This window comes from Marmota marmota, unplaced genomic scaffold (genome assembly GCF_001458135.2).
Source record: "Marmota marmota marmota unplaced genomic scaffold, marMar, whole genome shotgun sequence".
NCBI lineage: Eukaryota > Metazoa > Chordata > Mammalia > Rodentia > Sciuridae > Marmota > Marmota marmota.
The window spans coordinates 24,836,140-24,848,306 of record NW_026000037.1 but is presented as its reverse complement, the minus strand read 5'-3'; the positions used below and the strand labels follow the sequence as shown (position 1 = coordinate 24,848,306).

At 43.3% G+C, this 12,167-nt stretch overlaps 1 pseudogene; it reads left to right on the top strand.

Moving 5' to 3' along the window:
* Positions 1-2,682: 2,682 nt before the first annotated feature.
* On the top strand, positions 2,683-3,607 carry LOC107136603 (annotated as a pseudogene).
* The last annotated feature ends 8,560 nt before the right edge of the window (positions 3,608-12,167 follow it).

The window sequence follows — 12,167 nt, the reverse complement described above, 5'->3', positions numbered from 1 at the left end:
TCTCTCTTCACCTCACTGATTGTTTCTTTTGTTGAGAAGAAGCTTTTCAGTTTGAATCCATCCCATTTGATTCTTGATTTTATTTCTTGTGCTATAGGAATCTTGTTAAGGAAATCAGGGCCTAATCTAACATGATGAAGATTTGGACCTACTTTTTATTCTATTAAAAGTAGGGTCTCTGGCCTAATTCCTAGATCCTCGATCCACTATGAGTTGAGTTTTATGCATGAGATAAGGGCTTAATATCATTTTGCTGCTTATGGATTTCCAGTTTTCCCTGCAACATTTGTTGAAGAGGCTACCTTTTCTCCAATATATGTTTCTGGCACCTTTGTCTAGTATGAGATAACTATATTTATGGGGGGTTTGTCTCTGTGTCCTCTACTCTATATCACTGTACAAGTCTATTTTGATGCCAATACCATCCCATTTTTGTTACTATTGCTCTGTAGTACAGTTTAAGGTCTAGTATAGTGATGCTGTTGTGGTGTAAACTAATCAACAAAACCAGTAACAGGGTAAGTTATAGGTTGTAGATTAGTAAAAAGTATAGACTATAGATATAAGATTTTGATAAGTGAAATAAGACAATTATAAAGCAAGAACTCTCATAGATAGGCCTAAGACTCCATTTTGCTGCCTTCTATAAAAATTGTTACAGGAGCTGTTTCTGAGAAACTGAAATGAAAGCTGTCTTCTTATAAAAAATGTTTTTCTGTACTTTGTACCCCACAGAATGTAACCAGCTCAGGTTATAGTGGTGGTCATGGTGAGCTACATCCTGGGTTTGAGTACATTTATAGGTCTACATGACTTTAAAATAGATTATCACCCCAGCTCAGCTGAAAACTCAGGATATGGTTGTCTAACACTTGTTTGTACTAGAGATGCAATTAAGCTAACTGCCTTTTTTTTTTTTTTTAGCTCCTGTAACTTGCTTGCTTGCATGATGCTGAGAAAAGCCTCCCCCCCCACACCCCAGTTGTGGTGTTTTATTCATCCTTAAATTTCCAAGAGCAGGCCAGGAAATTGCTGTTCTCCCACAGAGCATCAGTCTCTACGGGAGGGAGGCAGTCCCTGGCCAGGTAAATAAAGGTCTCTTTTGTTTGAATTAGGACATAGAGTGTTTTCTGAGGCAGCTCCCCATAACAATGCTACCTGCTTCACTTTTCTTGCTACGGATTTCTTTGGCTATCCTGGTTCTCTTATGTTTCCAGATAAATTTCATGATTGTTTTTTCTATTTATATGAGGAATGTCATTGGGATTTTGATCAGAATTGTATTAAATCTGTACAGTGCTTTTGGTAGTATGGTCATTTTGACAATATTAATTCTGCCTATCCAAGAACAAGGGAGATATTTTCATCTTCTAAGGTCTTCTTTAATTTCTTTCCTTAGCATTCTGTAGTTTTTATTGTAGAGGTCTTTCACCTCCAAGAATATTTCTTTACCAGACAAAATACTTTTTCATCCAGAAACATTTCTTTTACCTTCTAATTTTCTGTACAAAATATATTTCCATACCTATAACTTTCTTTTATCTTTTCTAGTTTTGGACCCTTTTTTAAATTCATATTTTGAGATAATCCTTATGAATGTTATCTGTGCATTTAGTTAACACAACAAATTTTATCCCAGGAGAGGGATAAGACAATCTGGCATACACAAAAACTGTGTCTTAATCTTTTCCTTCCCAGGTGGCATTCAAGGGGTTGGAACACAGGATACTTTTGAGGCTGACCAGTCCACCTTATCATTACAATGATGCCATCAACTTTATATGAGTTCCTAACTGTTATACACAGAGTCTCCTTTGGGGCATTTTTCTCACACTGGGCATATCAATATGCAATAGAGAAGGTCATTTTTATCCTTTTCTTTAGGCTTCCCTGAAGATCTTTTTACAGAGGCTACCTACAAAACAAGGTTGGTCTGTCTTTTTATTTTCTGGGTGCAGTTATTCTGCCAGTCTCCCCAAGCATTTAGTTTGATGATATACTGTTATAGTAAGAGTTGTTCTGCCCCCAGTGATGAATAAGATCCAGTAAGATCTTTAAAGGAGAGTCTATTCCTGTTCCTAAGTCATATATTGACAATGCTGGAACCTACTTCTGAAAGAATTCCCCACGCAAAGACATTTCGCCGGGAGAATTCCAATTTTATTGCAAAAAGCAGTGTGCTTATATAGAACTAAGGGGGAGATGGTAGGGCTTAGATAAATGGCAGGCAACCCGTTTATTGGCAAGTTCTTTCAGATATCAGCTCCGGAGCCCAGGAATTAGTTCTCATTGGGGCTAAGGTTCCCCGCCAGCGAGGTTTGAAATTGGCGCCGGCGGGAGAGTTCACACGGGTGGGAACTTTTCGCGCCACTGCAGAAAAGAAGAAGGTAGGAAGAAAAGGTGCTTAGGCGCCATGTTGGGGTTTTTTCTCTGGGGTATGGCTGCCGTTTATACTTTTCCCAACAACTTCCACATCCTTTGTGGACAGAATCCTCTACCCTCATGGTCAGAAGGGGCTGGAAGGCAGGGTAGAGGCCCATTTTTCTTTTGCTCTTTTTCTATATCCCAGGAAATTTTTTTTTCTGGGATTTTTTTTTTTTCCAGTTAAGAGCTAGTGTAAGGGGCTGTCAGGCCACGGCGTGCCCGGAGGGCGGGTGGGACTGAGGCCGGGAGGCCAGGCCGGGAGGCCTGGCCGGCGGGCACGCAGCTCAGCGGGAGGCAGGCGCCCGGAGACGCGGCTGGGGCCCGCGCGTGACCAGGGCGCCGTCCCATGGCAATGCTGCCCGGCCTCAGCCCTGGGCTGTCCACGCTCCCCATGAAAAACCAGCTCCGCGGCCCCCCAGCGCGGGTGCACAGGTCGACTTCTGGGGAGGCGGCGGCGTCTAGGGGCACCCTGGCGGGGTCGGAGCCAGGTGCGGGGTCTGGGTCCAGCGCAGGCACCGCGACGGGCGCAGAGACAGGAGCGGGGCCATGTCCTGCAAGAGCGCGGAGTGGCTGCAGGAGGAGCTGGAGACGAGCGGCGGCGCGTCCCTTCTGTTTCGGGATTGCTTTCGGGATTGTTTTCGGGACCCCAAGAGCTCTTGAGTCGTCGCACATTGAGAAGGCCCTCAACCTGGCCATCCTGGGTCTCATGTTGCGCCGCCTGCGCAAGGGCAACCTGCCCATTGGTTCTATCATCCCCAACCACGACAAGGAGCGCTTTGCCACGCGTTGCAAAGCGGCCACTGTGCTGCTCTACGACGAGGCCACAGCCCAGCGGCAACCTGAGCCCGGTGCTCCGGCCTCCATGCTCGGACTGCTCCTGCAGAAGCTATGCGACGACGGTTGCCAGGCCTACTACCTCCAAGGTGGTTTCAACAAGTTCCAGACAGAGTACTCGAGCATTGTGAGACCAATGTGGACAGCCCGTCCTCGCTTAGCGGGTCGCCGCCCACCTCAGCACTGGGCCTGCTCGGATGGCGAGTCAGACCAAGAGCTCCCCAGCAGTGCCACCGAACCGAATGGCAGCCCTGTGCCAGCCAGTCAGCCAGCCTTACCCGTTCAGATCCTGAACCAGCAACGGGGCTTTGTTTATATTGCAAATAAATATTTTTTCTTAAAGACCTAGTGTACTTGACCACAGTGAGATGATCTGGTAATGCCTGGGGCCAAGCTGAGAAACAGTGCTGAGAATGCCTGCACTGGGCTTAAAAGATTTAAATTTTTTTAACCCTTTCTTCTGGCTTTTGCTACCTTACACACCTAGAGGCAGTGCCTTTTGGTACCTTCAACTTCCTGGCAGTTCAGCTCCCTTGTCATGCAACTGCATAAATGCATGTACATACAGAATCTCTTTCATATACTTTATCCCTGAAAGACCAACTTCAACATCAAGATTGTATAATAATCTAGAAAAACAATTCAAAGGCCAGATTGTGTTATAAACCATCTTTCTCTTTGATAGGCTTATACCTATAGGTGGCTTATTTAGCCAAGATCTCTCCACTCCCAGAGGGGCCTGGGCTGTAGCTCAGTGGTAGAGCACTTGCCTTGAGCATATGAGATACTGGGCTCCATCCTCAGCACCACATAAAAATAAATAAATAAAGATATTGTACCAACTACAACTAAGAATATATTTTAAAACAGAGAGGGAGGGGGGAGGGAGAGGGAGACAGACTACCAGTAAGATCAATGCAGCATGCCCCATGTCTTAAAGGACCAGTAACAGGTTAAAAAAAAAAAAAAAAAAGATGAGAGAGGATCAGAGGATCGCTGAAACCAAAGTTGAGAGATGGGAATTTAAAACAGACAGACATGCACATACAAATATTTTCCATATACTTTATCTTTGATAGAACAACTACAAATGCAAGATTGTATAATAATCCAAAATGCTATTTAAAAGACAGATGGTTACAATAAAAGATTATCTTAGGTTTATACCTATAGGTGGCTCTTCAATTCACTTTACTTCTGACAGACCAATTCCAATTGCAAGTTTGTACAAAAAAGAAACACAGAGAAAGACAACTGGAGAGGAGCCCCAAAAACCATGGCCCATGGCCAACAGATAGAAAACTCTAAATTGACCAGCCAATATCTTTTGCAACAGATTACCTATAGGATCAATGCAGTATTAGCCATGTCTTAAAATGGGTAATAACTGACACAAACAAAACAAAAACAAACAACCATAATAAATTCCCAAACCCATGGCCAATGAACAGATGAGAACCTAGAACAGATCAAAAAGATCCCTAGGTTCTCAGTCCCACTTAACCATGACTCCTACACCAGTGGGGCCACAGATGGACCCATAAAGAGGGACCAGATGCTTCCATGAAGAGGAACCAGATATTTCCATGAAGAGGAACCAGACGTTTCCATGAAGAGGAACCAGATGTGTGGAATCAATGGTCTTGGCATGCACACCAGGGGACTTACAAATGGCCAAGGGTGTCCTGACTTTACTGAGTTGTTTCCTTTTTCTCAAAGTGGGCTATGATGGAACAATATGTACCATTCAGAGAGAGACAGCAGGAGTTCCCTAAAGCAAAAAGAGCTTCCACACCTGCTTGGATGATCCCTCAGTCCCTCCCTTTACTCATCGGAATATCTCTACTGGTTCAACTTGGCAAACTCACTCATCTTCTAACTCTCCAACAGTTGGCTCTCAAGTTCACCAGCACCTTGCATCCTCAGCATTGAAGTGGGGTTCCTTGAAAAACACAAGCCTACCCAAGAAAGCTAGAATGGGGCTGTTCTTGGGTCCCATCCAAGTCCCCAAATATGTTGCCAAAGCTCAGTCTTTATTTCTGATACCAATTCAATAATAAAGACATGGTCTTGAGAAAAAGGAAAAAGAAGGTTTATTGCCTTGCTAGCAAAGGAGAAATCCAGGGGACTCCTGTCCCAAAGGCTCTAATTCTGCCCATCAGCTGGAAAAGGGGGCTTTTATAGAGGTGACTCAGAGGCTGTCTTCCACATATTCTCAGTTGGAGTTGTGATTCACTTGTTAATTTGGGAATTAGTCATTTCTGAGATCTTTTGGTACCATCCCCAAAGTTTGGATTATTTCATTCTTATTATGGGTGTGTACTCAAGGACAGATAAATCTGCCAACAATGTGAGAGAAAGGTAATCCTGTTTCTCTGGGGTTTGGGGGTGGGGGAGGGAGATTAGGGAGGAGCAGGGGGAGAGGAAGAGAAAGAAACATGTCCATTTTAAAAACAGGATACAGTGGCAGAGCAGCAAGGATAGAGTCAAAGCATAAAGCAGACCACTGCTAGGTGGTTTATTCTTTTGTCTCATATTAGCAGGGACTCTGATCAATGCCCCTACCCAGAAATCATACAAGTCCCCAGATAGATGCATCCAAGTAAAAAATACACACACACACACACACACACACACAAAAAAAAACACTCAACCAGTTTCCCTCTTCCCCTGGCATTACAGAAACTCCATCTTTCTTCCTCTCATGTAAACAAATCTTACTCTTTTTATATTTTCCCTTTGCCACCATGCATGGATTTTAGTTTCTGATCCCATGAGACAAGAACTCAGAAAAAAATCAGTGATGCCTGCAGCCTCCAGAAGAAGTACCAAACAGCTTCATTCTTAAAAATGGGTCTCATTCCCATGGGCCTAAAGGGGCCAGAAGGCAGGGCTGAGGCAAGTTCCTCTTGGTCCATTTTTTTTTTTTTAATAGCCCAAGCAGCTTTCCTGGGACTTTTTCCTTCAGCCCAGGACTGGTGTCCTTGACTCACAGTGGATGATTTACAATTGTCTGGGGCAGAACTAAGAAGCAGTGCCTTTTTGCACCATCAACTCCATTTATACCTGTTCAGACTCCTTATTATGCAACTGAATAAATGTCTGTGTATACAGAATTTCTTTCACTATTTTACCTCTGACAGACCTACTCCAACTGCAAGATTGCATAATAATTCAGAGAGTCATTCAAAGCCTAGATTGTGTTATAGTAAAATATCATCTTTTTCTTAGACAGGTTTATATAAGTGTCTTTTTCAGTCCTTTTTCTTAGACAGGTTTATATAAGTGTCCTTTCAGTCAGCATCTTTCCCAAGAGACTATTGATAGGATGGATCAATGCAGTATTGCCCATGTTTTAAAGACCAGCAACAGACACAAACAAAAACACAGAGACAACCATAGAGGATCCCCAAAACCATGGCCAACAGACAGAAACTTTTTAAATGGACCAGATAGGAGTAACATCCCCTAAATTCCCTATTCCCCCTTAACTATGACTTCTACATCAGTAGAACTACAGATGTCCTTACAACGAAAGACAAGACATTCTCACAAAGGAGTACCAGAGGTGTAGAAGCAAGGGTCTCTGTGTGCATGTGGGAGGGGGCAGATTACCAGATGGCTAAAGTGACAAACCTTACTTCATTCAGTTTTCTTTTTTTCAAAGTGGACCAAGGGAGAGTAGCAGATAGTTCCCCATAATAAAAGAGCTTTGGCAGCTGCTGGAACAATTCCTCTGTCCCTCCCTTTACTCACAGGAATAGATTCTCTAGTTCAACCCAAGGAAAATTCACCCAGCTTCTACCTTTTCAGCAGTTGGATCTCAACAAATTCATTTTGCACATCAGCATGGAAGTGGCATTTCTTGGAGTGCCAGTACTGCACAAGAAAGCCAGAGTGAGGGCTCCTCTCAGGTCCCTTCTAAGTTGCCAATTCGTTAACAAAAACTCAGTCCTTGTTCCTATGCCAATCCAATAAAAGGACACAGTTTTAATAAAAAGGGAAAAAAAAGTTTTATTGCTTTGCTACCAAAGGAGAAACACAGGGGAATCCTGTCCAGGGGCTATGATTCTTCCCATTAGGGGGAAAAGAGTGTTTTGTTGTTGTTATTATTGTTGTTGTTTGTTTGTTTGATTGATTGATTTTTTATTGTTTTTTTATATATGACAGCAGAATGCATTACAATTTATAATAAACATGTAGAGCACAATTTTTCATATCTCTGGTTGTACACCATTTGTGTTCACCATACATGTACTTTGGATAATGATATCCATCTCAATCCACCATCATTTCTAACCCATGTCCCTCCCTTCCCCTCCTACCCCTCTGCCCTATCTAGAGTTTGTCTATTCCTCCCATGCTCCCTCTCCCTACCCCACTATTAATCAGCTCCTTATAACAGAGAAAACATTCGGCATTTGGTTTTTTGGGATTGGCTAACTTCGCTTAGCAATATCTTCTCCAATTCCATCCATTTACTTGCAAATGCCACAATTTTTTTCTCTTGTATTGCTGAGTAATATTCCATTGTGTATATAAAAAAGAACGTTTTCAAAGAGATCATTCAAAAGCTACATTCCAGTTGTGCCCTGATTGGGATGAGGGGGGGGGGGCGTGTCAAAATTCACTTGCTAATTTGAGAGAAGGAGAAGATAAAACACATTCAAAATAAGTCTCAGTGGCAGAGCATCAAGTACAATATTCAAAGCATGATGCAGACCACTGTTATATCTTATGTCTCAAATGTATTAAAATATATCCATCTCCTAAGGCATTTATCATTTCATAGATAATGAAACTTGTTTCTCTTTTAGGTTACTAGGGATTGAACCGAAAGACACTTTACTACTGATCTCAGCCCCAGCCCTTTTGACTTTTTACTTTTGAGAGAGGGTCTCAACTATTGCCCATGCTGGCCTCAAACTTATGATCCTCGTAGCCTCAGATTCCTGAGTCTGTAGGATTACAGATGCATAACACATACTGGGCTAATTTTTTTCATGAGATTTATTTTCTTGAATTCCTAGAGAGAAATATGATTTATGTAGTTTTTCTAATTTTCCATGGACTTCTCTCCTGTGACACACAATAGTTTGTTTCTGAAGACTTCCTGGCTCTGTCCTTCTCCCCACTTTTGTAGGGTCACCTCTCTCTTGACCATTACTGTAACTGTATCCTGCATTGAGTCTGTCCATCAGCAGAAGGAGAAAATTATGACAGCTCAGAGGGAATAACTGTCACTGTCTCACCAAAATCTAGTTATTCCCTTTCAGTGGTGTATACTTTCTGATTTGTTTAGCTTTAAAGTTATTTTTTATTATATGTGCATTTTAAATTATTTCATCTCGGGCTGGGGTTGTGGCTCAGCGGTAGAGCACTTGCCTAGCACATGTGAGGCCCTAGGTTCGATCCTCAGCACCATGTTAAAATAAAGATATTGTATCCAACTACAACTAAAAAAAAAAAAAAGCAAATAAATTATTTCATCTCTGATTACTTTATTTCTACTTTTTTTATGTTTAAGTATTTTATTCTGATAACTAAAATTTAGGTTATAATTACTTACATTATTCATGAACTATATTTGTTTTTGTGTTATTTATATTTGAATCATTTGACTTGAGTCATTCAATTTCATTTCATTGATATTTATTTATTAATAGTACTAAAAATGGAACCCAGGGGCTCTTTACACTTGAGCTACCTTCCCAACCCCCTGCATCTCTACATTCCCAGCCCCCTACATCTCCTTCTCCTTCTCCTCCTCTTCTTCTTCCTCCTCCTCATCTTCTTCGGCTAACAGGTTCTTGCTAAGTAGCTGACTCTGATCTTGAACTTGTAAGGCTCCTGCCTCAATCTCCCAAATCACTAAGATTACAGATGATGTCTAGCTGTCTTTGCAACTCTTAAGCCACCTTCTCTCTACTGCTCTCCCTCCCTTGTCCCTAGGGGTGGCAAAAATCACTGTTGCTGTTGCTTATACCAGGCTCCTGCTCTGGGCTTTCTCATGCCCTTATACCCAACCATATCCTGATAATTAGTTCTTTCTTTCTTTCTTTCTCTTTCTTTCTTTCTTTCTTTCTTTCTTTCTTTCTTTCTTCCTTTCTTCCTTTCTTCCTTTCTTCCTTTCTTCCTTTCTTCCTTTCTTCCTTTCTTCCTTTCTTTCTTTCTTTCTTTCTTTCTTTCTTTTACTGGAGATAGAAACCAGGAAACTCTACAACTGAGCAACATCTTCAGCTCTTGTTTTTTTTTTTTGTTTTTTTTTTTTTGAGATAGGGTGTCCATAAATTGCCAAGTCTGTTCTCAACTTGTGATCCTCCTCTTTCGGCCTCCCAAGTTGCTGGGATTACAAGCATGTATCACTGCATCTAGCTGAATATTGGTTCATTTGCAAATAAGTACTCTGAAAACATAACAACTTAAGTGTATCAGCTCCAAAGCCATACCTTATAATATTCATATAAAGTCATGATGACATTCCTCTTTCATCTGTATTAATCCTAGTATTCTCCCAATTTATTACACTGTTAATTTCAATGACATTTTCATATGTAATATTTTGACTTGTTTTTTCTTGTGTGTGTTTTTTCTTTGTCTTAGATCTTATTGCTAATAATGTTTTTGTATATTCATAAAGATATTTATTCTGCTTATTAAAGATGTGTTGTCTTTGTCAGCACAATACAGTTTCTGTGATATTTCCCATTCAATCATACTTCTGAGGTGGGTAGTGATTGTGGTACATGTGTACATGTTCACCTGGTTGGCAGCTGCTCTTTTTCTCAGTCTGGTAACATGGCTTTTAAAAGGCTAAAGTCCTGAGGAGCTGAAGGGGAGGGCCCCAGGCACCAAGGCACTTCCCTTCCCTTCTCCTGTACCCTGTTACCTTCTGGGCAACTCCAATAATCAAGGCTTTAAATTAAAGCCTTGGAAGAGAGACTGGGCATGCAGGTCAGTGGTAGGACAATTGCTTAGCATATGTGAGTCCTTGGGTTCCATCCCTAACAACACAACACACACACACACACACACACACACACACACCTTAGAAGAAATCATAGTGGGGAGTAAGAGTGGAATAGGAGAACAGCCTTCTTGAGGCCCATCCTCCACTGCCCTACTCTCACCCCCAGCAACAGCCATCTCTAAGTTCTGATTTGGGTGAGTTTCTGAAGTCCACATTTTCTTCTCTCCTCCACAGCTCATCCAAGCTTGATTTTAGAGAGAGGGCCAGCAGCATTTAGGAAGGCCTGAAAGCCTCAAATGTTGACTTTGGTGAAAGTCATGCAAGGGAAACCCCTAGACCCTGGCTCACCAGTCCTGAAGATGTGTTTTCCACGCTGACCTCCATCTTAGTATATGGGAACCTCCCTTTTGACCAACCAGAGGGATTCCTACACTGCACAGGGGGCAGGGTAGCTGATGCCTCTAAAATGTGGATCCAAGGGAAAGTCAGACAGGGCCTGTGGCCTCTGGGAATGACCTGCACTAGTGGGAAGAACAAACTCTTGTGGTCTTTCTCCAGATCTTGGTGTGAAATCTTCCTCAGGTTACTACCTACGTGACCTCAGACAAGTAACTGAACTATCCTAGGCATTGGGTTCCAGATCTGTAAAAATAGATTGCACCTGGCTAATAGAAGTGAGTGCTGAGGTGGATCCCAGGTTACGGGGAGTGGGGCTAAAGCTGTGATCCAGTAGGTCTGCAGAGAACACTAGGTGTGGGAGCCTGCCTGCACTGTTAGAGGAGGCCTGAAGGACTTGGGCAATCAGATAACCCCAAGCTTCCCACGAGAACATGCCTATTGAGGGACAAGGCTGAAGTTTGTGTGTGGGTGAACACCAGGCCAGGCGGCATGAGCCACCCTGGGTGGAAGATAAGTGGCAACGGGAACTGTGGGTGGCCAGTGCTCCAGGGGCCAGCTGAGTGCTAGGCCAGCAAGTCCTGGGCCTTCTAAGCCTCAAACACACAAGCTGAAGCAAGCCCACAGGCACTGGGGCCCAGGCTGATGGAGATATGGGGAGGGGGAGGTGGTGGCTACAGGGGCAACAGGGCTCCCAAGATTGCTGACCCAAGACACAGATCTCAGGGCCCTTTGCCCTTTACTTGAAACTTCTCCAGAAGAGCCTCCGTGACCTGTGGGCCTGGAAGACACTTGCTCATACTCAATGGGGGCAAATCATCCAGCTCCAGGATCATGAGAACTTCCCCCACATACTGGGGTTCCAACCCCTGCACTGTGGCTCCTTCTAGAAAACCACATACCCTTGAGGGCAAGACTGGGGCCTGAAGACAGTGACGAAACTTGCATATGGCCAGCCCAGTCTCCTGGGTGTCCCCTCATGCCGGAGCCCGGCTGGCTGGGCAAAATAAGCGGAGGGGTGACGAATAACTTGTGTACGTTGATACAGCAGGAGTAGGAGCCGTTTATTGCAGGACAGGAGCAGTATTTATACATTCCACACAGCTTATCTAATTAGCATAAACTAGATACATCAGTCAACCAATCAGGAATCTCTACACCTAATGGCTCGGTTTTGTTACTTCTCAAACCACTCCCTCTGACATTTTGCCAGGCACCATCCAGACTTGTTTACGAACTTTAACATTCCCCTGGCAAAATGCCAGGTGTTATTTTTGACTTGTTTACAGACTCTAACACCCTCACCTGTCCCTTCCCAGGGAGGAGTGAGGCCTTCTGCCACTAAGCACCTTGAAGCCCAGCAGGGCATGAGGTATGGCACTGACAGGTTCAAAACAGGAGCCAGAAGTTCCTTGGGTTGTTTTTATTTCATCAGGCCTGGGCCTTAGATGGACAGGACAGCCCAGAGATGGAAGCATGGAAGGACAGTGCAGAGCTCAGCCAGGGGCCTTGTGGAGGAAAGCTGGGCGTGAACGTGCTGCGA